General features: G+C 41.2%; 1 protein-coding gene and 1 non-coding gene across 3 annotated transcripts in view; one reads left to right on the top strand and one right to left on the bottom strand.

The window, feature by feature from the left end:
• PLXDC2 (plexin domain containing 2) overlaps positions 1-25,878 on the bottom strand; it is a 400,824-nt gene that overhangs the window by 360,528 nt on the left and 14,418 nt on the right. The window lies entirely within an intron of this gene.
• LOC121148263 lies at positions 16,227-16,330 on the top strand. The gene has a single exon (XR_005882540.1). It is a non-coding gene; the product is annotated as a U6 spliceosomal RNA (small nuclear RNA).

The following is a 25,878-nucleotide window of genomic DNA, read 5'->3' as shown; positions in this document are numbered from 1 at the left end:
AGATGCGCCTGGGAGACCCAGAAGATGCTCCTCGTTCCCAGCTTTGGCCTGGCCCAGTTCTGATCACTGCAACCATTTGGGGATTAATGCAGGGGATGGAAAACCTCTTGCTCTGTTTCTCTCTCTGTAACTCTGCCTCTCAAACAAATAAAATCAATCTGTAACAAAATAAAATAAAACCTAGTAATTCTCAGAAAATTGGCTAATGTTTGGCAGGGTATAGATGCCACTTGCTTCCTCTGTTCCCTGGCTGGGTAGTCTCAAATCACAAAGGAAAAAATGCTGATCTGCAGGGCAGTATTGTGATGTGCCAGTGTTACAAATGTTTTCAGCAGGAACTTATAAAGTCAATGAACTTTTTCCTTCAGGATGAATGAGCCAATTCAAGTTCTTAAACTTGAAGAAGACAAAAGATTTAGAGGAAAGATCCTTCTAGGTTCTCCCTTTCCTGTAACAGTGGCCCCTCAAAAAAGAACGAGCCTTCAAAATTTAAATGATTAAGCAAATACTGGCTGCAGACAGTCTTTGCTTCTTGATGGAATGAAGCTACCCACATAATTTCACTTTTTACACAACAGCACCATATGTGAGGGGTTGCACATCGTGGTCTATATAAACATATACTAGACACCAGGGCACCCGAACATTTTGTAGCAAATGTAAGTAATTAAAGCCACTCATAGAATGGCAGTATGTAGTTTAATTTGCCTCAAATCATATGCAAATTTATTTTAACAATCTAAGCTCTAGAAGAAAATAGACATTTGGAACATCTGTACTGTCAACTCTTGTGAATAGGCTTGAATATCATTTTAAAATATCGTTCACTGTATCTCCTCTACTTAAATTGTAGAAAATGGGTTCACAGTCCCCTAGCAGTCTGAAATAAATACTGATTACTAATCATGAGTAACCTACATGTAACACTTTCTGTGCGGAAAAGCGCAGGTTGCTGACATAGCTTCAGCGTTAGTAAGCAACAGTACCTGCCATTGAGTTTAGAGTCCAAAGGAGATATTAGCAAGAAATCAATTCTCTTAGAATTCCTAAGGATAATTACTAAAAATCTTCTGCAACTCTAATAGTGGTGGAGGTAAGGGATCAGAAGACTTGCAGAAAAAGGGGAAAAACCTGGACATTTGAACTGAGGCCTTACAAGGTTTTTAAAAATCATTTAAAAAAAAATGAAGGGGAGAAGGGCACTCTATACAATCAGAACAAGGAATAGATATGCGAGGACATTGCATTAGGCAAATGAAGGCATCTCGAGGAAGCTAGTAAAGAGTGGAAGGATATGAGGTTGCAAAGGTTATTAAAAGCAGGCTGTGTTCACCTTGGAAATCTGACAGCAGCTAGGGAGATATTAAAGCTTGAAGCAAAAAGGGGATGAGGGGGTTTACTTTTTGAAAGATCTGTGAGGCAAGATGAGAAAGGAAGCCAGGAACACTTACTGAAAGAAGCAAACTGGTTGAAATGCTACTATAATAGATCAACCTACCAGAAAAGAATTGCACAGGTCCTACAATCATGGAGTATGTTGGGGAGCACAAAGAATGGGACAGATTTAAGATATTGAGAAGACACAATTATCAGATGTTGAAAAGTATTTGGCTGCAGAAGAGGTCAGTGAACCTGCCTCCGGGTTCCATCTGGTACTGAAAGGCATGTACGAATCAATGCCTTAACCCAGATGCCTGCAACACTGAAGTAAGTTCCATTTCAGAAGCATCAAGTTCTCAGCTGAAGGTCATAAAGTGTATTCAACTTATAATTTACTAAGCATTGAGCTTATCCCAGAGGGTTTGGGTACTAGCTATGACAGGAATTGGTCATGAACAAAACAGATACCTGATGGAAGTTTGCATTCCTCCCAAAGACAAAAAAATCTCAACAAGAAAAAAAGGAGGAGGGATTCGGAAAAATGAGTCAATCCATATGAATTTATTTTCCAAGCCTAGGAGATTCCCAGATTATTTTCCCAAAAATCAGAGCAAATCATATTTGAACTGCTCCTTAGTCTCTAGCATAGTGCTTCTGCACCCACAGTTTACAATCCTCCATATCATGCATTTATTAGGCACCCTTGCTATGCTGGGTACTGCCAGACACTGTGCCAGGCATTCTACTACATTTCACTACTCTTCAATGAGAATCACAGTAGCCTGGGCAAGCACACTAGACTGGTCCTCAGAACCTGGGTGTTCTTAACTCATTTTTGCAAGTTTGCAAATGTCACTGAATTTACTCCACCAATAATCAATTCTTTCATCAATGACTGCAAACTGTATTTGCAAAGACTATAATCTGGCCCAGCATGGTGGTCTAGTGGCTAAAGTCCTCACCTTGCACGTACCAGGATCCCATATTGGCACCAGTTCTAATTCCAGCAGCCCCGCTTACCAACTAGCTCCCTGCTTGTGGCATGGCAAAGCACTCAAACAAGGTCTAAAGCATTAGGATCCTGCACCTACGTGGGAGACCCAGAATAGGCTCCAGGCTCCTGACTTTAGATCAGCTCAGCTCTGACCATTACAGCCACTTGGGGAACAAATCAGCAGACAGATCTTTCTCTCTGACTCTCCTCTTCTCTGTATATCTGACTTTTCAATTAAAAAAAATAGATAAATATTTTTTAAAAGATGATGCTATCATTAGGGGTTAGATCACTCTGGGAAAAAGTGAGAGAGAACACAGCTAAATTGGTAGGATGACCACAGATCAGCAGTATTACTGACTGTGTGATACCATCAACTTAACAGCAAGATTTTCTCTGAGTACAAAAAAAAAGTTTGTCATGATTATGATGCCTCTTTACCATCCTTCTTCAACACTAAAGGATTCAAATGCCATTAGGAGGCCTTTAGTCAGTACCCCTGCCTCCACCTAGTAGCTCTCTGCAACCCAGAGTATACTCTGTCTCTCCTCTACTAACTTCCCTTCTTCCAAACTCTTCTCTGTATTTTGCATTCTCAGTAAACTCAGGTTTTATCAGTATAGCTATTACAATGAGGTGTAAAGAACGGAGAAATCAAAACTAATCATTCCTACTAACGTGGGAGTCTCTGTCCTAAGATACCATATTTTTTACAAGGTGATGTGTGCCAGTTCAAGCTAATTTATAATTTGGCATAAGTTCATTATAGTCTTAAAGCAAAGACTTTATTCACCATTTCTTCAATGAATACTTAAGGGAGAATCTACTTAGTGCTTGATGTTACATCAAGTAGATAAAGCAGCACATAATCCACTCCCAGGAGTGGGAGATGTCAGACTATTCGCATAGCGCAGATTCCTGGCAGATGAAATTCCACATGAGCAAATAGTGATGGATAATGATTTGAAGGACCAGTGCGACAAGCTGACAAGGGCTGACACTGTGGCACAGTGGGTAAATCTACCACATACAGCACCAACATCCTATATGGGTGCCTATTCAAGTCCCAGTTGCTCCACTTCTGATCCAGTTCCTTGCTAATGACCTAGAAAAGCAGCAAAACAGGGTCCAAGGGCTTGGGCCCCTGCACACAGCACCCAGGCAGCAGTCCAAGAAGAAGTTTCTGGTTTCTGCTTTCAGACCAACTCACTTCCCACTTACAGAGTGATTTGGAGGTTGGAAGATTTTGATCTCTTTCTCCTTCCTCTCTCCTCTCTCTCTCTCTCTCCCTTCCTCCCTCCCTTCCTCCATTTCTCTAATTCTATTTTCAAATAAATAAGTTAATCTTTACAAAAAGATAGAAACCATGCCCCCAGAAATTAGCAGCTCTTAAACTGCTCTTGCTATTGCTCGTCTGTCCTTGCCCCAGTTCTGCATCTATTCCTCAGAGGCTCATGGGTAGTTCATTGGCTTGTCTGCCTATTGGTCCCAATGCAACAAGAGTAAATGCAGATAGACAGAGGGAGGGGAATTAATTTCTAATTTCAAGGACATTTTTAAGTAAGTCAAAGAACAGACAAACCCAATGAAGAAATGTTTTGCATTAGTTGGTCCAGCCCCCAAATACATTTAAAATACACAAACCATGAATTCTGTGGGCGTTTTGAGCATTCCAATAAAGAATCCACCGACTAATGATTAATAAACACAATCATATTATCATTTTTGTGAATCCTGTTCTGTCCACATAATAGTATTTCAGAAGACAAGGGCGTCCAGCTCTCAAAGGAAACATAGCAGGTTTATTTTTCAACTACAGTAACCTTCTTTGATTTTCAACTTGGAGTTTGAATCACGAAGCAACATGCTTTTCTACTGTCTCTACCTACCTATGATGGATAGGTGGATAAAAAAATCTTTTCAAATCACAAAAGCATAATGGTCTTGAAATGAATTTTTCATATAACTGCCATGAAAGAAGACAATTTTCTATTAGACACTAAATAAAAAACCATTCATCCATACATTTCAGATATCATCTGAAGTGCTGAGAACAATATTAAAGTAAGTGAATCATGCTTGCTTCAAAAAGTGCACTGCCTTACTTTAAAATTAGAAACATGACTTATCCTTTACAACGATTGTCTTCAGTTTTCCATTTTAAATTTAATAAATGTTTGAGAAGTGCACAGGTTTTAAAACTAAAGGAGATACCCACACTCACATGGGCATAGGGGTGGATTAACTTTACCTTATCGTTGCTCTTATTGAAACATAGCAACTCAATAATGTTGATAATGGAAAACCAAGTCTTTAAAATGCGTTCCTTCTCATGTGAGGGTTTGCCTAGCTCTCTAACTTGCCAACTGTGAAATCTTAAACAAGCACCTTAATTTTTTGTATGCTTTGGTTCCTTTATGATGAATTAACTTAGGTAAAGTTTATTGTGAAAGTTTATAAATAAATCTATGCCCAATTCATGGGAAAAACAAGTATTTCATAATTTCTGACTTAAAAATAAGAGGCAAATCACTCAGTGTGCAAAAGCCTGGTTACTCTGTACATGCCTGTTTTCTTTGTTTACGCGCAGTAATGACCACAGCAAGTACTGTTAGTTTAATCCCCATCACCAGGATGCTTTGGATTACAAAGAATGCAACTCCATAAAGATATTGAAGCACATTGGTGAAGAGCAGTAATGGAAAATACCATTCTTCAGAACTGTGGAAATTTCAGCACAACTTGGTTTGATTTCCTCTTTTGGTTTCAGGTCTGAAAACAGATCATTCTTGGAATGAAGAAAACAGCTAAAGCATGTGAGATGTCAGAGGTGGGCTGGCCGAACCAGGATGACAAGGATAGAAGACAAAATGAGCATGAAGGCAATCCGAATTTTGGCTGAGCCTACAGGGAGAGCTTGCAACTGTATAAAAGTTTTGAGGACACAACTGTCAATGCCCATGGCAGGGTTTAAGTTCACAGATCATCAAACTGGCAGGCAGTGATGTGTGCCAAACCACACTTAATTATGAGAGAATGTGGACATACTGGGCATGTGGTATGTTTATAAAGCCTCTTATTAATTATTAATAAAAATCATTGCTTTAAAGTGTAAGGTTATGACAGCAAAGTCTACAAAGACTAAAGTATGACTAAAAAACAGCTGGAAAAGACATAATGAATAAGAATAAACAGACTACATAAAACACCTATGGGAAGTAAACAGCTCCCAAAAAAGACTGTGCTAACTGGTGAATGCGGAAGATTGATGAAATATGTCCAAACTAAAAAGCATGACATAATTTTTAAAAGCATACAACAACCGTAGCAACCCATATTTTTGAGCCCTTTGTTAACAGGCACTGAACTAAGCCTGGTATATTAATTTACTTAATGGCAAAGGTTTACAAAAGAGGAAACTAGGACTTCGCAAGTGCAATGACACTGCCTAATGTTACTGAGCTGCAAGAGGCAGAACAAGGACTCATATCTAGGCCTGTTGATTCCAAAAAACATAAATATCCAAGGTACAGGGACTAGGGGAGTAGAAAATATCCATTTCAGAAGCTTCAAAGGCCCAACGTTGATAACAATTTAAAATGTGAACAGACCATAATGGACCTAATGATTTAGTTGCATTAATTAACCTCATAAAATTGGGGAAGGGCTAGCATCTGAGGCTTAATTCCACATGTATTTATATATGCCTCCCATTAAAAACTGTCACTCCAGTATAGATTCAAAATCCTATTCAATGGATATTTACTTCATAAAGCAGGCACCAGACTTGCTGGAAACACAAAGATCCCTACCTTGAAGTCATTTACATTTTGGTTCCATTACACCTTTAGTCCCAGGAATAACAACAACGATTTTCAAAAACTGGAGAGATTTCTTTAGACTAGGATATGTTAAAATATCTTAAATAAACATTAGATTCTAGAAATTGTAAATACTTTTATGATATGGCACACATTTTCCCAATGGAAAATTACTACAAAATTATTTTCATTCCATAACCTCCCAGAGCCACAGTGACTTAGAGACTCCAGCCAGAATTCTTGGTCTTGAACACCATGGTCATATAAATGCAGAACAGGGAAGGAGGAAGGAGTCAAGATCAAAGTTTTACCTCTCTCCACTTCACAGAGTTAGCTGAGGACAGAATTCTGAACAGGTGAAACAGCCCCTGTGCCCTGGGGCACTGACTGTACCCAAAGACTCTGGTGCTTATGGAAACCAGGTTGGGCTGAAATGGCCAACCTCTGTCGAAGAGACAGAAACTGAGATTTGTACTTCAACTGATTGATAAAACAATAAAGTAACCTTATATTAATGAATAATGGTAACTAAGGCTTTCTATCAATATGTCTCAAGTGGCACAGAAATTCTCCGCTAACAGAGGCTGTCCTAGGTGCCCAAGGGTGTGTGGCAGTATTGTGGTCCCTGCCACAAGAAGCAGAAGCACTCCTCAACTTGTGATCACCCCCAGTGCTCTAAGCAAACTCACCAACAGATGCAGGCCAAGGGGAAACAGCTATGACTGCTGTAGAAGATGCTCTCATTTGAGTCAGTTAAGCAGAAGGCACTAGACACAGTTTATATGCTATCCCCAACTTGTTCAGCCCACTTGGCTCTGGAGACTCAGCACTTGCTGTGATGGGAGCCAGGGTGCTCCTGCCAGGGCCTGGTGCATGGCATTGAGCTGCTGCTGCTGCTGTTGCGTTGCCTCCTGTCACACACAGCCAACTCTGCCTCCCTGGGGCCAAGCTTCTGTGTGGATCCCACTGCACCCACCTCCTTCCCACACCCCCATGGTGGAAGTCGCATCCTCTTTTGTGCACAAATCTAATCAACCAGAGTCATACAGATGCTGGTTTGTGCAGAGGCTGCCCACAGGGCCAGAGCATGCACAAAGAATAAAAACTCTTTGGGGTAAGCTTGAGCCAAAGGGAGACAAAAGATCTGACCACAAAGCGAAATTAACTGATGCCAATCAAAAAGTCTGTTCTGATTATCTGGAATCATGTCCTACAGTCTCTTGGAAGGCAATAAGTGGGACAAAGAATCCAGCTCTGTCTTCTTGATACACTGTGGCCAGTTCAATAGCACCCCTTTCCGCAGCTGCCTTCCTTCATTCCTTGTCCCTTTGCCAGGGCGCTACCTCCCCAGCCCCAAAACCCTCATAAACAAAAAAGATAGATAATTGTCTCTAGCTGTAGCTGGAACTGGGACAGACCGGAGCCAGAAGCGTGGAACTCCATCCTGGAGTCATCACCTAGTGCCCTCCAAGATGCATTAAGAAAGCTGGGTTTGGGCCCAGCGTGGTGGCTTAGCGGCTAAAATCCTCACCTTATACACACCGGGATCCCATACGGGCACCGGATCTAATCCCAGCAGCTCCACTTTCTATCCAGCTTCTTGCTTGTGGCCTGGGAAAGCAGTCAAGGACGGCCCAAAGCCTTGGAACCCTGCACCCATGCGGGAGACCTGGAAGAGGATCTGGGCTCCTGGCTTCGGATCGGCACAGCACTGGCCGTTGCAGTCACTTAGGGAGTGAATCATCAGACGCAAAATCTTTCTGTTTCTTCTCCTCTCTGTATAAATGACTTTGCAATAAAAATAAATAAATTTTTAAGAAAAAAAAAGGTCGGTTTGGAAGTAGAGCATCAGGGACTCAAATCAAGCATTCTATGTCACAGGCATCCCACGGCACCTCCAGCACCTGCCCCTGACATGTGCAGTTTTTATTGAGCAATGGAAAGAATCCATCTCAGAGTATTTAAATGAATAGCTTCCTGAATTATGTCCAAGACACAAGATTTTCATTCTCGGTCTGGTGATGGTCATATTGCTTATTTTCTTCTGTCACCTAAGCACATAATTGAATTAAAATATCTACATGTTTAAGAATCAGATTTTTTTTTGCTTACTAATGGACTCTGGGCAATGTTCTTTCTTCAGAAGGGCCTTAGCATGTACACTACTCTGCATACCCATGAAAATGAAAACTTCCCTCATAAGACCTCTGGCTTTCATCGTCTGGGGATTACAAAGTCCACAATAACATCCATTTAACTGCAGAAGTGTTTTGATATCTTGGTTATCATTTATTTGCATATTATATTATCCCTAGTCTTAAAGGCCATGTGAAATATGAAATATACCTCATCAGCACAGTAGAAACGTGTCCCTTTCTAGACTCTATTTGCAGCTCTCATTTTCAATGACCTCTTTTCCTTTGGATTTAGATCAGCCCATCTCAGTTCAATAAGTAAAGCAACCTCTTAAGATCCTTTTACAATGCAGATCCTGGCTTGCTAGGCTTTTAGACATTTTAAAATCCTCCAAAGTTTCCAAGTAAAGCTGATATAACAAGTTCACGGACTACATCTTGAGCAACAAGATTCTAGATAACCTTTTTACAGCTTGATTCAATCTATCCTGTTGCTCCTGACCTTAAATCCTATCAGGCTAATTCTTGACTAAAATCACACGGCCACCCCCTCCCAGAGCTCTGTTCCTAAGTCACCATCTACTAGTTCTCACTCAAAGCTGATGAAGTTGGTTTCTTCAGGAACAAGAGAACAAGGCTGAAAGAAAGTATGTGTCACCCCCAACCTGTCGTGGTTAAATGCTCCATGAAAGGCAGCGTCTCGAAGGCGATGATGGTCATGGACAAAAGGGACGTCAGATTCTGAAATATGTGAGGAGTGAGTCGCAGGAGATGTGCGACTCACATCATCCACAATCACTCATCCTGAGACGGCAGCGTAGGAATTCCCCCAGTGTTAGGAATTCTAATAACTAAGGCTGTCTGAGACACCTGAATCCCTTAAAGTGTTGGTTCAAATCCCAGCCACTCTTCTAATCCAACTTTTGGTTGATGTGACTGAAAGGACAACAAATGACAGTCCAAGTGCTTGGGCTTCTGTCACCCAGGTGGCAGATCAAGATGGAGTTCCTAGCTCCTGGATTCGGCCTGTCTCAGCCTTGGCTGCTTACACCATTTGGGGATTGAGCGATGGATAATCTCTCTCTCTGTCACTCTGTATTTCAAATAAGTAAATAAGTGAATCTTTAAAAAAAAACCCTCAAATTAGACAGTATTTAATGCAAATCATCTGAACAAATGTGTTGCACAATCATTACTCAAGAGGCCCTCAGCCTTGTCACAATATTCCTGTGACTACTAACAGTGAAGTAAGACAAAGCTTTGGGATTTGGAATAATAACTGTCCCCTTTTTACGTCCCAAAACACAGTACTGTGAAAATACCAGTATTGATCATCCTTATCGGCATCATAAAATATATTGCTTACACATCTATCTCTGCCCATTTGCTTTCTAATTCTTTTTTTTTTAATATGTCAAGGAGCAAGAAGTCAGTCTTCTTGTTCCTTACATCTCCTAGCATTGCATTTCTGAATTCTTCCAATACTGTGAATCCACAGCCAATGTTTTTTAGAGTGTGTCCTGTGTCGTGGAGGCTCTCCCATCTCTCTGATAAAAATCCTTCTCTGAGATCCAACTACAAAGCACTGTGAGCTGCAAGACAGGACTCGTTTCTTACTTAGCTCCAGGGTCTGTGGCTGTCACTCAAAAATTCTGGGTGAGCCAGGATTTGCTTTCTTATCAGCCACTGGAAAATACATTAAAATTCATGTCCTTCCCACAGTTCAGTGTACAAGATATTTTATTTAAGACACATTTAGGTGGCTCTTATAAAGAATTTAATAACTACTAATTCAAATGCAGATTATTTGCTTTAGAGTCTGTCAGAATAGGGGTATAAGGAAGGGTCATGTATAAACTCAGTAGAGGGCTCTTTTATGATTGAACATCCATAAGCTAATAATCTTTTTAGCAAATTTGCTTTGTATTTTGGCTTTTAATTATAATACCCAATGAAAAGCATAGAAGTTCAAAAGTTGGAAGACACACCTTCCATAAGCATGGCAGCTGACCTCACCCTGGGCATTTGGTGGCAAGGAGACATTTCTTCAAGGAAGAATGAGTATTAAAGACTAAAATTATGGAGAATGACAATACCTGTTTAATTTTGCTTTATTCAAAGTGTCTGGGAAAAAAAACCCATCAGCAAGGTAGGTGCAATTTTATTCTGGGCCAGATAAGGGCTATTCCTAATTTAATCATAGAATGCAGGGAAATTTACAAGTACAGCAACTACTGCCAGTGAAGTTGGGCAGTGAGATTAGTATCACAGAGCCCACTGTTCTCTGACCTCTCCCCACAGAGTCTGAGAAACACATAGGCAGAAGTAGTCGCAGTGCAGTGGCACTTCCTGATACCTACCCTGACTCTACCACACCCCTCTCAAGCCACGTGGAGAGGAGGGGATGTAGCTGAGAGCAGCACATTAAATCTTACCACAGGCTACTTCATCAGCACTGCCCTCATGCCCACACCACAGGCAAGGAAGGCTGCCCAGTGGAAAGAAGTTTGAACAGTCTCTACGGCAACTTATCTTTGGTAACTGCACCATAGCCTATCCTTTCCATTGATAGCTAAGTTTTAAGTGAGATTCCAACTCTAGCAAACAAAACCAGTATCACAGGTTATGTGCTACACATAGGGTGTTAACAGCGACTCCTTCACAGGATGAAATCTGGACTCCTACTGAAAGTTGAATAGGTTCTTGTATCATCAAGTAAGACTGAATGGGATGAATCTTTCTCTGAAAGCTTCTTTACGATGGGATGAAAAACGATTCATTTAAAAAGTCTTCCATCTCCACAATCAAACTTCTCAGAGGCAAACCCTATCGCATGATGGAGCTCAGCTGTAGCCTAAAGGACAGCCTGTGGGTAGGGCAACACTTCAGGAAGGAGGCAGCCATCCCAGCCAGTCCCTCCAGGAAACATCTGCAATCCCTCTCATCCTGCATAGCAGGTGCTTGGAAATTCAAGTGAAGGACAACAGTGACAACAGTGATCTCTACTTTTGCTAAAGACTATCATTTTCCTCTCGTGATTCCCTTCCAATGCTACAGTTGGGCCCCTTTCCCTTGGCCAACCTACACTTGCATTTGGATGAAGATAAACCTCCCTGGCATTCACCAAGCACCTCAAGACACACCCTGAGCACAAAGCCCTGCTGGGAACTGAGCGAGGCCCTACTAGGGCTCCCTCAGGAGAGGGACTAGCAGTTAATCTGGCCATGGGCAGCAAACACAGGGCACAGAAAACAAGAGAAACCAAGGGGTCATGTGAAGGAACCATCAATTCTACAAGCAGACCACAGAAAGCTTCTGGGGCAGAAATATCTTGATTCTGACTCTTTTTTTTTTTGTTTTTTTTTTAAGACACTTCCATTTTTTAAAAAAAACGCTAACAGTCATAGAAAAATTATATATATTTTTGAAGTACTAGGTGATATCTCAATACATTGTATAATATCCAATCAGAGTCAACATGTCTTTCTCCTCAAACACTTAACATTACGTTATGGCAAAAAAAAAACCCTTCAAAACCCTATTTTCTAGGCTTTCTTTTCTTTCCTTTTTTTTTTTTTTGAGAGAGAAAGAAAAACACAGGACGTAAGTATCATTAATGTGCAATAGAACCCCAGAATTCTTCATTCTGATTAACTAGAACTTAGCAGCTATTAACCAACCTTTCCTTATTCATATCTTTACTCTTCCCTCCCCAGCATCTGGCAACCACCATTACATTTTTCACTCCTAGCAAATAATCCAATGCTTTAGATTCCACGTAGGAGTGAGGTACAGTCATGAACGGCTTACTTAACACAGTGAGCTCCTGTTCCCTGCCTGCTGTGAATCACAAGATTTGTCCAACCGTTTTTAAAGTTGAACACTATTCCGTTGTGTGCCTGTACCATTTTTCTTCTTTCCAATGCTTATTTTCATCTACTTGAAAGGCAGAGCAATAGATCCTCTGTCTCCTGGTTCCTTCCCCAGGTACCTATAACCTCCAGGACTGGGGAGCCCATGTAATTAAGCCACCATCTGTTACACCCCAGGATGCATTTTTTAGGAAGGTGATTTGGAAGCAAAACAGCTGGAAATTAAACTATCACTTTGATATGGAACAGGATTCTAAAGTGACAGCTTAACCTGCTGCACCACAGTACCCTCCCCCACATTTTCCTTCTCCAGGCATCCATTCCTTGACCATCATGAACAGTATAGCAACAAACATTGCCGTGCAAATGTCTTCCCACAGACTGATAAACTGGGATTGCAAGATCATTTTATACTTCTATGTTTACCTTTTTTAAGAACTTGCATACTCTCTTAAATAATGACTGAGCTCATGTTATTTCTCCTTTGCGCCACACACTCCAAAATATTTTTTTAGCTTTGATACTTTTTATAATGGCCAATAAATTGTTTGGTTTTGTGCTTGTTTTGTTTTGTTCAGACGCAGGGATGTGTTAACATGAAAGAGCACCCCCATCTGTTGGTTCACTCCCTTCCATCCTCCATTTCCACAGAAGGCTGGGCCAGAGTTGTAGGTAGCAAATCAATATGGGTCTTGTGCATGGATCGTCCAAGTAACTGAATCATCCTCACTGCATTAGCAAAAAGCTGGAGTCAGAAGCTGGAGCCCAGGATGAAACCTAGGCATTTAGATGCACGATGAGGATGTCCTATTTGGTGGCTTAACCTCTAGGTCAAATGACCACAAGTCAAAAGGAAAATGAACCTGATATTTTCCAGGTGAAATAGCATGCACAAAAGGACTCAGAGAAGACAAATCAATGTCCAATATATGAAAATGGGATCCCACCGAGTCTAAGAATACCTTGTTCTAACACAGGTACCCAATATATACGGGAAGCAAGGATCTGTGCTTAGCAGCAGATGCAGGCAATGCACAGCATGGATCCAAGGTCCTGCTATTTGCTAGCTGCACAATCTCAGGAAAGTATATTACTCTTCTGTGGGGTGTATCCTGCCAATAGCAGAGAGGGCTCATGTATGAAGGAAAGATGAACAGAAAGTGCCATGCTTCTGCCACTCACACTTCAGAAGTCAAAATACTCTGGGAAGAACCAATTCAGAATCTCTCTGTAAGACAGAACTTTCCTTTCTGCTCTCTCTGGATTGTATCACTTCACAAAGGCCTCTTCCTCCACAATCTATCTTCTTTTTCAAAAAAAAAAAAATTCAAGGCATAAGAAACAATTAATATTTGTTTCCTTTTATCTTTCTCTAAAAATAGCTTCCCCGCTACCATCAAATCCAGATTCCTCACCTTTAGCACAAGCATCAGGTTTGTATTTCTACCGCAGGGTGGTTGCCATGACTACCCTTGAAGAACCAAGCAAGAAGTGAGTTTGTCTCACAAAACCTAGTGCAGTATACAATTCTCACGTGGTCAGGATATTCTTGAAGTAACAGAACTCACTTAAAATTAAATAGTTTCCATATTGGAACCCTACTAATTCAGCCCCCTTTGGCACCCCCAAGGGAAAAATGTTTATTGTCAGGGCATGGCTCTGTGATTGACACTCAGGAGAAAAAAGTTCTCCCAGGTCCCAGATATCCCCGTTCTCCCCTTGGCACATACTCAATGTCACAAGCTGTCTCCTGACTACTGTGCATCACCCCCACTCTGGGTTAACATTTTACCTGACAAGAAGTCACTAAAATTGCCTCCCCAGAATTGTAGCAAAAAAAAAAAAATCAATCCCACATGGTTATTACAATTTGTCAGCATACCTTGAAACCCTTGTGTTACAGCCACCTGCTTAGAAAGTCAGGCCTGGTGTATGGACACTGAGACCAGGACAATGAACAGGAGAGAAAGGAAATGAAAACATTTGTTGACAGGGGAACACTAACCAGGAGTTTCACATTTAGGGCCAGACTGCTTGCTAAAAGCAAAGTTAAGTCTCAGCAAATAGCACTACAGAGAAGAAATGAATAACTAGAAAATCCCAAGTGACATTTTTTTCTTGTACAAGAATTCTTTATAAAGATTTTTATTTGATAGAGTTACACAGAGAGAGAAGAGGGCCACACACACGCACACCTACGCAGATATCTTCCATCCACTGGTTCACCACCCAAATGTCTGTAACAGCCAACACAGAGCGAAGAGCTTCATCCAGGCCTTGCAGTGCGTGCAGGGACGAAGCACTCGGGACATCTGCTGCTGCTTTCCCAAGTATTAGCAGGGAGCTACTTTGAAAGTACAGCAGTTGGAAATCGAACCCACACCCATACGGGATGCTGATGTCACAGGTGATGGCCACAGTGATGGCCCCACAATTATACTGAAAGTAATGAAAAAAAAAAACACAACTGGAGCTGTACTGCTGCATCCTTTGTTCAGAATCTCATGAGTGCCATACACAATAAATGATGCTATGACCTCAAAGCAGCATTGGCAAAACCCCCATTCCCTTAGTCTTCTCTTTTTGGATGCTTGATACTGACTAGTCCTTTTGGCTAAGTTACAGCCTGTCAGCAGCAACATGGGATAACTCAAATGAACAGTCTGCGCTTGGGAAAATGCAGTTTACTTCAGTGTTTTGGTAATAACTTTGACTGGAATTCTCTGTCCAGAGGGTTTGTAAATATTCAAGATCAAATTTACAAAGCAACCTATAATGTCAATGATTTTTCATCACTAGTAGATTTACTCCTCAGTAATCATGTTGTAGCTGTACACTCTGACATCATCAAATGTTCTCGAAGAGGGAAACCCAGAAAACTGCTGTTTGAAACACTACACTTATTCTACCTACACACACGGGCTGTCTTCAAGCCTCACAGTCCGAATTTCCCCCCACATTTCTGACTTCTCATGTGTTTTATAATACATTAGCTTCCTTTTTCACTAGAAAACATGTACTGTTCCCAGTAGTATCGAGGAAGAAGTGCTCAAGGAGACAATAACAGAACAGCATTGAACTCTGGAAATCCAAAAGATACTTTACAGAGAGAGCACATGGCAATGAAATACTGAATACCCACCAAGCCAATACCTTAACTTTTAATCACAAAGCCTACATCAGGATTCAATCACATCTGTCATCCTTGGAAAGGCAGCAATGAAAACCATGTTTACTGCACGAGTATTTTGTTTTCAAACAAGATTCCCCAAATAAATTAATAGTGCAAACAAGATTTAAACCAACACTGGCAGGAAACCAAAAACCTCTAAGTATGGCAGATGTAGTACATAATTGCATAGTCGTTGGAGGGTTGATAAAACAGTACAGAAATGTAGCAATGTAAGTAGCAAGTGGTACTAAGGAATATTTGTAACAAAAATAAGAACAGACATAAAGTCAAGTTATTATGGGAAATTATCCCCGTTGATAAATGCTTAGAAAGCTTACAGGTCAGTTCTTCACTGCTTCATCACCTCTGTTACACTTATGTATACAGTATAAATATAACATCATGAAATGAAATTCGCTCAGCAGCAGAGAAGAAAGGATTTTATTTCTAGAACATCCTAAAGAGAAGGCACACCTGAAAAAAATGTATACACTGCGGCACAGACGAGGAAGAGGCCAGGCACAACCTGAAGTCTCTGGCCACCTTTTCACAGGACAATACACTCAGCCACCGTCTCTCTTCTCTTCTCTGGTACCAGGGGCTTCTAATGGGTTGGGTGTTGCTACGGAGCTCTGCCCTCTGGATTGGATTCTGATTTTAATCTGCCAGTGTCAGTGATTAAAGCTGTTCATTATACACTGACGCACTCATGCCCTGTGGTGAAAACAGGTGCCAAAATGGTCACGGTTGCGATTTAAACACAGGAGCAAGGACCCCGAGAATGTCAGGACTCTTAGAAAAGGACAGTGGTGGGATGTTGGTCAGGTCAGGCACTCCTATAAAAACAACTCAGTGCTCGCTTCGGTAGCACATATACTAAAATTGGAATGATACAGAGATTAGCATGGCCCATGTGCAAGGATGACACACAAATTCATGAAGCGTTCCATATTTGTTTGAGAAAAATGAAAAATAAATCTCAGCAGAAATGAACATCCTAGTCAGACTCTAGTTAACACACCCGAATCAGAGGGCTGGTTTGACTTCCAGCTCTGGCCTTTGCAGCTTCCTGGGCATACGGAACCTGGTGGGAAGCAGCAATGGCTAAGGTAACTGGATCCATGCCCACAGTGGGCGAAATCTGGATTGAGTTTTCAGCTCCAAATCCCAGCATTTTGTGGGCATTTTGGGAATAAATCAAGGGAATAGTGTTCTCCCTCTAATTTGCTCTAATTTGTGTTGCCTTACACTAAGACATAATAAGATGCCTTTAAGTCATATATGCATCAGGCAAAACAGACATTACCCTTAAGGGAAGAGTGGGCATTGTGGTGCAGTGTGCTAAGCTGTCATTGGGATGCTCGTGTCCCACATGGAAATGCTAGTTCAAATCCCAGCTACTCTTCTTCCGATTCAGCTCCCTACAAATGCATTTGGGAAGCAGATGATAGCTCTAATACATGAACCCCTGGTACCCACACAAGAGGCCTGAATGGAGTTCAGGGGTCCTGTCTTTCTTAGCTATTACAAACAATTGGTGAGTAAAGCTGTAGATGATAGATTTTTTTTTCCTTCTTTCTCTCCCTCTTTCTCCTCCTCTATCCCACTCTCTCTGCTTTTCGTATAAATCATTTTTATGAAAAAAGGCATAGTACCAAGTTTTAAATAATGTCTTCAGATTCCTACCTCAAATCTGAAACCTGTACTATGATTGAACTTCCTTACAAATTCTCAATGTCCTATCACAACAAGTCCGCAATGGGATGCACAGCAGATTAGCCACTGAGGTAACTTGTCTCCTTTTTCAATTCTTTAGGTTTAGCAGGTAGGCACTCCGAGAGTAGCACAGGCAAATACAATGTCAGCCCACAACATAGCAGAGAAACATTAATCAATGGTTGAAAATTTTCTAACTTTTGCTAGTCACTTTCTACAAATTATCTCATGCATCCTCAAAGTCATCCTGAGACAGGAGTTGTTATTCTTGTTGTAAAACTGAGAAAAGAAAGGCCTGGTACTATATACAAATGGTCTAGAGGTCATTGCTGCTGAGTGACAGAACTAGAATAACACAGGGAAAGGAGAGAGGAGAGATTAGATTAAAAAGAAAACATATCACAATCTGAACATAATCATTTCTGACCAATGGGTGATAAACTTCTCTCCTAGATGCTGCTTTGCTCTGTAACCTGAACAAGGAGCAGCACTAGCTATTTAAACACTGTGACAGTGGAAACAACGTGGACACTGAGTGACCAGGCAGAAACTCCTGTTCCCTGGAAGGGAATGAGAGTGGATTCATTCATCAGTCAATTTTCACATCGGGGATGTGGTCACAGTCCAGCCAGTGTGAATAAATCTGACAGGAAAACCTCCATCAGAGAGGGTAAGCTTGGAAAAGTGTATTACGCGGATACATGCAAGGCTTCAAGAATTGGAAAGCTGTTACTACAAAATCCAAAATGCTTTTAACCACCATTTTCTGTTCAGTAGGATAGTAAAGGACATGGATGAGCACCTGTCCTGAACTGCTAAGGAAAATTAGTTGCCACATATAGATTCCAGGCAGGTTTCTAGAACGAACTCGATGGCAGTAATGTTGTTATTAGTGTAATCGCTTTCTGACATCTGTTTCCCTGTCACAATCAGTTCTTATAACAGCAATGACATGAAGAGTATACATCTAATCAGTAATGTTCCACGCTTCACAAAAATAAAAGCTAAATTACATACCGATTATACATACACTCTATATCACACTCCCTTCAGCCATGAAATCCCACACCTGGGATGAATGGTTCAGCATGAAGACAGGCTGGCCTTTTATTCCCAACCAGAGTCACTTCTTTTCCATCTTTTTTCATGATGACATATCAATTAGAAGGCCCGTTATGAAACAAGAACAAAATGCACACATTCTTTGCTTGAGGCATAATGATGTGCAATGTATTAATAAATTGTATTTCTGTTACAGTTTTATTATCAAAGCTTATAGTTCAAGGTACTCTTGGAACTGTGAGCTTGCTCAGTGATAACTGCTAACTGAACTTAGTGTGAAGGAAAGAGATCCAATCCTGCACCTTCCTGGGTTGAAGGCGACAGGTGGCCCCCACATCCTCCAGCTCTGAAAGATTTCTCGTCATACTGGGGAACTGCACATTGCCCTGAAATTTAAGCTGGTGGGACATGTTTAACATTAGTCTCCTGCAACCTCTGCAGTCACGTGCACAAAGATGCTCCTCCTTCCAGTTGTTAACAGATGCCTTCTCTGCTCAAATGTGAATATTTCACAGTGAGGTATTAACTGCTAGTCCAAAATGCACTGATGATCCCTGCACTGCCAAAATAGATGGCTTCAGAGGAAGAAAACCCAGAGGCTTTCACTGCATCGGAAAAACAAAACAGACACTTGGGCTTCCAGTAACAGTTCACAGCTAAAATACAGCTTTTTCTTTTCTTTTTGTTTTCAAGTTTTATCTATTTTTATTGGAAAGTCAGATATAGAGAAAGGAGGAGGAGAGAAAGAAAGAACTTCCATCCACTGATTCATTCCCTAAGTGGACACAACAGCTAAAGCTGAGCCAATCCGAAGCCAGGAGCCAGGAGCTTCTTTTGGGTCTTCCATGTGGTTCAGGGTCCCAAGGCTTTGGACCATCCTCAACTGCTTTCCCAGCCCACAAGAAGCCAGCTGGATGGGAAGTAGGGCTGTTGGGATTAGAACCAGTGTCATGTCCATATGGGATCTCAGCATATGTAAAATGAGGACTTTAGACACTAGGCTACCGTGCTGGTCCCACAGTTTTTATTTTCAATTATTCTACACATGCATGTGCACGCGCACGCACACACACCTCTAATAGCTGAGCTACTCAAAATTGATCATATTTAGATTTATTTTTCTGAACATCTAAATGACTATTTTTAACTAAATTCAAGTAGTTAGGTACCACCTCAAACTTTACTAACATCAAAACATTAACACATATATAACCTTACCTTTGGCAAGAAAGGAAGTCGATTTGTGTCCAAAGTCTATGTTCCCAAGATCACAACAATGCATGGGGGAGTATCCATAATGTATGTTTGGTGAGTGCTCCCTAGGTGTTAACCCCCACAAAAAGGATGCCAGATGAGCCTTCACACGGCGGACAACAAATCAAGGGACTGGGCATGAGTTGTCTAGGTCACAGAATCAGCAATTCATGAACCTAGGGGTCAAACCCTGGGTATACTTTCAAGGCCCCTGTGAACTGATCCAGACCATCCTTTGTAAGCCGAAGGGATCAGAGCAGGGATCCTTTTTCTTCTCCTTCAGTTTTGGATTTATTTGAAAGACAGATAAAAAAGAAAAAAAAAAAAGACTTTTGTTCACTCTCCTAAATGTCCACAATAAGTCAGACTGTGGCAGAGCATAGCAAGCAGCTTGGAAACTCAGTCTGTGTCGGTGCAAGGACCCAAGCACTTGAGCGGTCACTGTGTGCCAGGATGTGCACCAGCAAGAAGCTGGACCAGAAGCTGAGCTAGGCAGGACTCCAACCCAGACACTCGGGTAAGTGGGTGGCCCAAGGGGCATCTAAACTGCTGCAACAAACATCATTCCCCCCAAGACAATGCTCTTGAGCTCAGCTCATTAGGAACCATAGCTTCAACCTGTAAAGAGTCCTCAAAGATCATCAGTGATCTGCATAATCCAGTTAGCCTAGGTAACCTCTTACCAGCCAGCAGACTGACATCAGCAATTAGATCTCAGGTCTAAAACGATCAAAACATAAATTTAATTAAGCATAATTCAGATGGAACTGTTTAAACAGGCTGCAACTCTGTACACTTCACACTCAAATTCTAAAGCAGAAAGACAATGACAACAAAACTCTACTCCAAAGGAAATGCAACATTCACTTGGTGTGAATGAGGTGAAAGTGCAACCATGACCTAGAGCAACCTGAGGCATTCGGGCTTCCCAGAGCCACCTGATTTTCACCCTGGTATCACTGGATGAAGGCTCACTGCAAGGAAAATCAATTTTAAAAAAGCAAAAGTGCATGTGAAAAATAAGCCCATTTTTTTTACCAACTGATTTTTATTGAATACTACCCCAAAGGCCATCGGCATCTTCAAGGAATCCCAGTTTCCATGCATGTCAAAATTAAACCTCCCCATTGGAAAGACTCCCTGGAAACAAAAAATATCCAAGCACCTAAACAAAAGGTTCCTGATTAGATACAGATCACCTAGGCATGCACACAATTGAGAAAATTTGATTATCTTAATTGACTATGACTAAGAACATACATTTATACAAAAAACTAGAAAAAGTAAAATCTAAAATATTCGCTACATGTTTAGCTGTGGCAGAGAAAAAATGGTCAGATTTGGATTTTGGAGACACAGGTTCATTACCTTTCTTGCTATCTGTGTGACTTTGAACATGCAGAAGTAGAGCTATAGCTGCCACCTTGGTCACAGACTACAGAGGGGTGTGAGATGAAATAGAGGGTCAGAAGGCTTTGTAGCTGTATGGTATGTGTGGGTGCAGTGGCCACTTTGTCTGCTCTAGCCTTCTCCTCTAGATTAGGAGCGCAACCCAAAGCCAGCTCTGATCTACCTGCATGCTTGCAAGAAGAGTGCTCCTTCCTGGAGCACAAATGGTTGCACATGTTAAATTTATCTTCTAACTCCATTTTCCATGAACTTTTTGAAATCCCCTCTATCAAGGAGTCTCTGACAAGGACAGTTAGGCAGGATAGGGCCTCCAGGCTACCAAAAAGAAGTAGGATTTTACACACATTTCGGCAGAAGTCACTGGGTGGGACGTTGAGCATAGAGTGACACAGTGTAAACCATTGTACAAGGTGCATTCTCATGAAAGCTCACCTCCTGGCACAGAGCCACGATCCTGAAGGCAGCACAACCCTGAGCAAACTACACGGTCCAGGGCAGGTGCGTACCAGACTAAGCCCCATGGGGGAGGGCGAAGGCCAGGTGGGCAACTGCATGGTTGCCAAACAGATGCATAAAGCAGAAGATGCCCAACTGGGGGCACAGATGGGCACAAGGAGAAGCAAGAAGACTGAAGCCAGGGCACTGTCCCTGGGACCTCGCCTGGTTGTTCTTTCTGGGCCCTGCAAGGCTTCCCCAAACTCCCATTTGATTCAGTTCCTTCGGCTGGGCTCTCTTCTGTGCTAAAGAGAAGATAAGGAACCAGCAGTAGCCAGGCCACAGGTCAGCTCTGCAGTTAACTCTTTGTTCCAAGAAGACTGTTGTTGAAATGGGAAGGAAAGAAAGCACCCCCATCCTCCAGAATCAACAGAAGACCTTGTCAGGCTAAATATTAAGACTCTTAAATAAGAAGCAAACTAAACAAAAGCAGAGAGGCCTATGTTTCTGATTTATACGGAGGCAGCTGGCAAAGCCATTTACATAGACAAACAATGATAAATGACCTCACAAGTTCAGTAACAAGCTGAAGGATCACCTTAGACCAATGCACCTTTATAGTCTACGCTAGCATTTCTGCAAGTCTTAGCAAACACGATTCATTCATTTTTAGATCTGTGGGTCTCTGCAAGGCACTGTAAAACTGAAACAGGACAATTTATGAAGACACAAACGAAGTATCTACCTCATGGTGCATCCATAAATATGGTGAATTCTTCAGAACCTGACCTGAGCAATGCTACTCAGCTTTTACCTTATTCCAAACTCCTTCATTCGATCCTGCTTCTACAACATTGAGGTCGGATTGCTATGAGAAACGACTCTAATCCAAACTGAAAGACAGGGCACAGATAAGAAAAGCTCTTTGGTTTTAACTTTTCTCCTTAATTTGAAACTTGAACAAGCTTGATATTTTTTTTTCTCAACTTCAAGCCCTTCAGGAATGTCTTGTTCAGTAGCACGTTACAAGTGGTAACAATCAGTCCTTCTATTCCTGAAGCAATTTTATAAAACAACTATGGTTGAGTCTTTAATTCACCTGGTTAAAAATATGGGTAGAAAATAAAATACCTCCCTTCTAATAGTTTCCCTTCTACACAGTTTCTTAGTGAGAAGAGAGTCTTAGGTGTTCAGAAAGAGCATTTTTGTATCTTCCTTGACTCTTTAAAAACAAATAAAGATTCCACAAAATTCAAACATTCAAACTAAAAATATAACAAAAAGTTAAAATAAAGTTAAAATTAAAAAAGCAAATAAAGGTTATAAAATGCATATTTTAAATACATGTTGAATATCTACCATGAGCCTATTTTATTCACTATAAAATTTCATCTTCTCCAGTGCCTATTAAACTGTGTCATAAAATACTTTTAAAAATTAACTGTAATTTAAAAATAAGTACATTTCTTTTAAAAAAATAATAAAGAAATAGACAAAATATTTTTTAAAAAGTTCATCTTCACAACAATCATACAAATTACAGCATGGACATTTTTAAAAATTTCGCAGCATGTTAAACTTAAAAACAATCAACTACAGTAAGAAAAAAGACAACATTCTCTTCTCAGCTAATTATTTCAAGTTTTAATCTCCCAATAGATAAAATAACAATAAATTTCTTATGGCCTTTTTCTTCAGTGCCTAATTATAGCTTAAAAAAAAAAACAAATGGGAACAAACTATTTTAAATGCCACCTTCTGTAACGCAATTGTTATTTATCACATTACAGGTTGGTAGCCCAGGCTTAACTAATAAAACAAATAGAACTTACTCATTTTTCCTGCTGCCATGTTTTCAGATGAGATTCTACCCACAAACTTTGAGAGATTTCATGTGATTGAATGATTGAAGCTTACAGACAGTGTGCTCTCTGCTAAGTCTTAAATAAATTGTCATTAACTGTCACAGCAATGTTCTTAAACATGATCAAAGTCTTCTTCAAGTTCAATTGCATTTGGGCAGAGCTGGGATGGTGCCTCTAGTTTCTGGCACCTGTAGTACTTTCCCACACCACCCCTTCACTCCCACCCCAGCCAGCTAGGCTTTCCACCTGCTGTGTGTTTCCCCATGCCTACAGATGTTTCCTCAGCTTACACCACCTACCAAGGCTTCTGGCCAACTGCTACCACTTGTCAAAGATGTTCCAACATTTGAATCTCATCCAAGACCTTCTTGCTGAACACCAAACCTGGAAGAGTTAGGCTCTTCTCTGGGATGGCCCAGAAGCAGCTCACTATTTACCAGGCCTAAGGCAAAATTTTGTTTTCCATCTTAAAAGCAGTGAGGGCTGTGGGAGATGATCTCAGATTTCCTCTTCTTATTGAAAGCCATCATCACTGCCCATTCTTAGGAAGCTAATCCTTTTGAACTTGGTGTCTCCAAGTCAGCCCCTTCCTTACTGCTCCTAATACACTCCCCATAAACCTTTCAAAGAGCCCCATTGGAATCCGTCACTCATCTGACAAAAATCTGTTCACTGGCCAGCTGTCAGCTTCAGGAGAGAGCTCAACACCCCATTGGATCTGTAAGGTCCTTCCTAGCCTTGTGCTCTGCCTGCTCCAGCAGGCCCCCTGCAGCTCCCTGCCCACAAGCCACTCTTAGTTCTGCAAGCTCTGACCACCACCATCTTCCTAATTCTCTCTCAAAATGTTGGATGCTAAGGTACCTCCTCCAAGGAAGCCTGCCCTGATCCCATAGGCTAAATTTTCTTTCTTTTTTTAAAAGATTTATTTATTTATTGGAAAGTCAGATATACACAGAGGAGGAGAGACAGAGAGGAAGATCTTCCGTCCGATGATTCACTCCCCAAGTGAGCACAACGGCTGATGCCATGCCGATCCGAAGCCAGGATCCAGGAACTTCTTCTGGGTATCCCATGCGGGTGCAGGGTCCCAAAGCTTTGGGCTGTCCTCAACTGCTTACCCAGGCCACAAGCAGGGAGCTGCATGGGAAGTGGAGCTGCCGGGATTAGAACTGGCGCCTATATGGGATCCCGGACGTTCAAGGCAAGGACTTTAGCCGCTAGGCCATGCCACTGGGCCCAGGCTAAATTTTCAACTGGCATTTGTGTGATGCTATTGAGTGCCGGCTTTCTGTTTCACCAAGTTTTCTGAGAATTGTGCATTTTCCATCGTGTTTCCTTAGCACTGTCTCATTTACTGTTCTATTACTGTCTATTACTGTTCTATTCACTGTCACCCCTATATGGCAAGGACCACATTCATTAACTCTTTACTGAAAAATGCTTGCACCTGGAATATATGCACACATGTCTAAGGATGAATAACAATTTTGAGAACCAAGCCATCCATACCAATATTGTGAAAGTCACTTCAATCAGTTCATGTATCTCAGTCATTCTGAAGCAATTTTATAATGTACCAATTTCTTTCACTTTACTGAAAATCTGAGTGATTTCAATATCTTGAGAAAGTCTAATTTTAAGTGTCAGAACATATTAGCATACATGTCTGAGGGGGTCTGCAGAAAGTTCACAACTAATTTAAAATGTGCTTCTTTTATATTCATTTTTGCATGAATCTTTTCAAGTACCCTCGCATGAAAACGGTATCACAGGCACTAGCAACAAATGGAAGCAAATGATAGTGGTTAGGGCTTCAGAGCCCACCCATTCACTTCAGTAGTTCCTGCCCAGCACTTTTACTTGCTCTTTTGTCTCTGTTAACCCTACCCCTTCACACACACACAGTCACAATCACAAACCCTAACTGATTTCATGCTATTCTCAGTCAAGCAAAGGGTCTTGCCAAAACTTCCTGTTCCAGTCTGTTGGGACCTGGATCCTGGACCCATCTCTTTACATCTGTTCTTGCTCAGCCTGCCGACAAAAAGCACATGATTGACGACTGCTCCATTTTGTCATAGTTTCCATGAGATTCCAACTACTCCCAAACACATGAGTGTCAGGTTAATGACCACGAACACTGTAGTGCAGGAAGCATTAAGAGAAACAAAAAGTTGGTTTGTTGATATCAAAGAACAACGTTAAGGTGATTATCTCCACTGCCCCTAATTACATACTTGAGAGCTTCAAAAAATTTACTAGAAAGTCACACTGCCTTTGAATTCCATTTGTTCACAATTTTTTTTAACCTCTGTCATAGGACTAAACTAACAACTACAGGACTCAGGACAATTCTGGGGAAAAAAGTGTAATGTATGAAATGCTCAGGAAAGGATTTTAATAAATTATACTCATCAACCATTTTGACATTTCTTATCTTCTACTCCCCGAAAAATTTAGAAGTGTCATTTCTTACACATGTGCTTCCTACCTTCCCAGGTGACTTCACCAAGAAGCAGCTATCGTGTAGGATGTGTAGGATCGATCTGGCATCATCCCAAGACAGTTAACTTGATATGAGGGGAGCTGTGTAAGTGCCTGAGGCGGTTCACCCAATCCTCGCAGCACTGATGTTAACAAGGTCAAGTATCACTTTCTTGATTTGCATTGGGTGACATAGCAGAATTTTGTTTTCTGTGTGCAGCCTATTTGACCAGGAGGAAATTTTAGGAAACCTCATTTCATTTCACACAACAGGAGTC

The sequence above is a fragment of the Ochotona curzoniae genome, unplaced genomic scaffold, assembly GCF_017591425.1.
Source record: "Ochotona curzoniae isolate NIBS_2020 unplaced genomic scaffold, NIBS_Ocur_1.0 scaffold_4683, whole genome shotgun sequence".
Taxonomy (NCBI): Eukaryota; Metazoa; Chordata; class Mammalia; order Lagomorpha; family Ochotonidae; genus Ochotona; species Ochotona curzoniae.
This window is presented reverse-complemented; position numbering and strand designations above follow the sequence as displayed.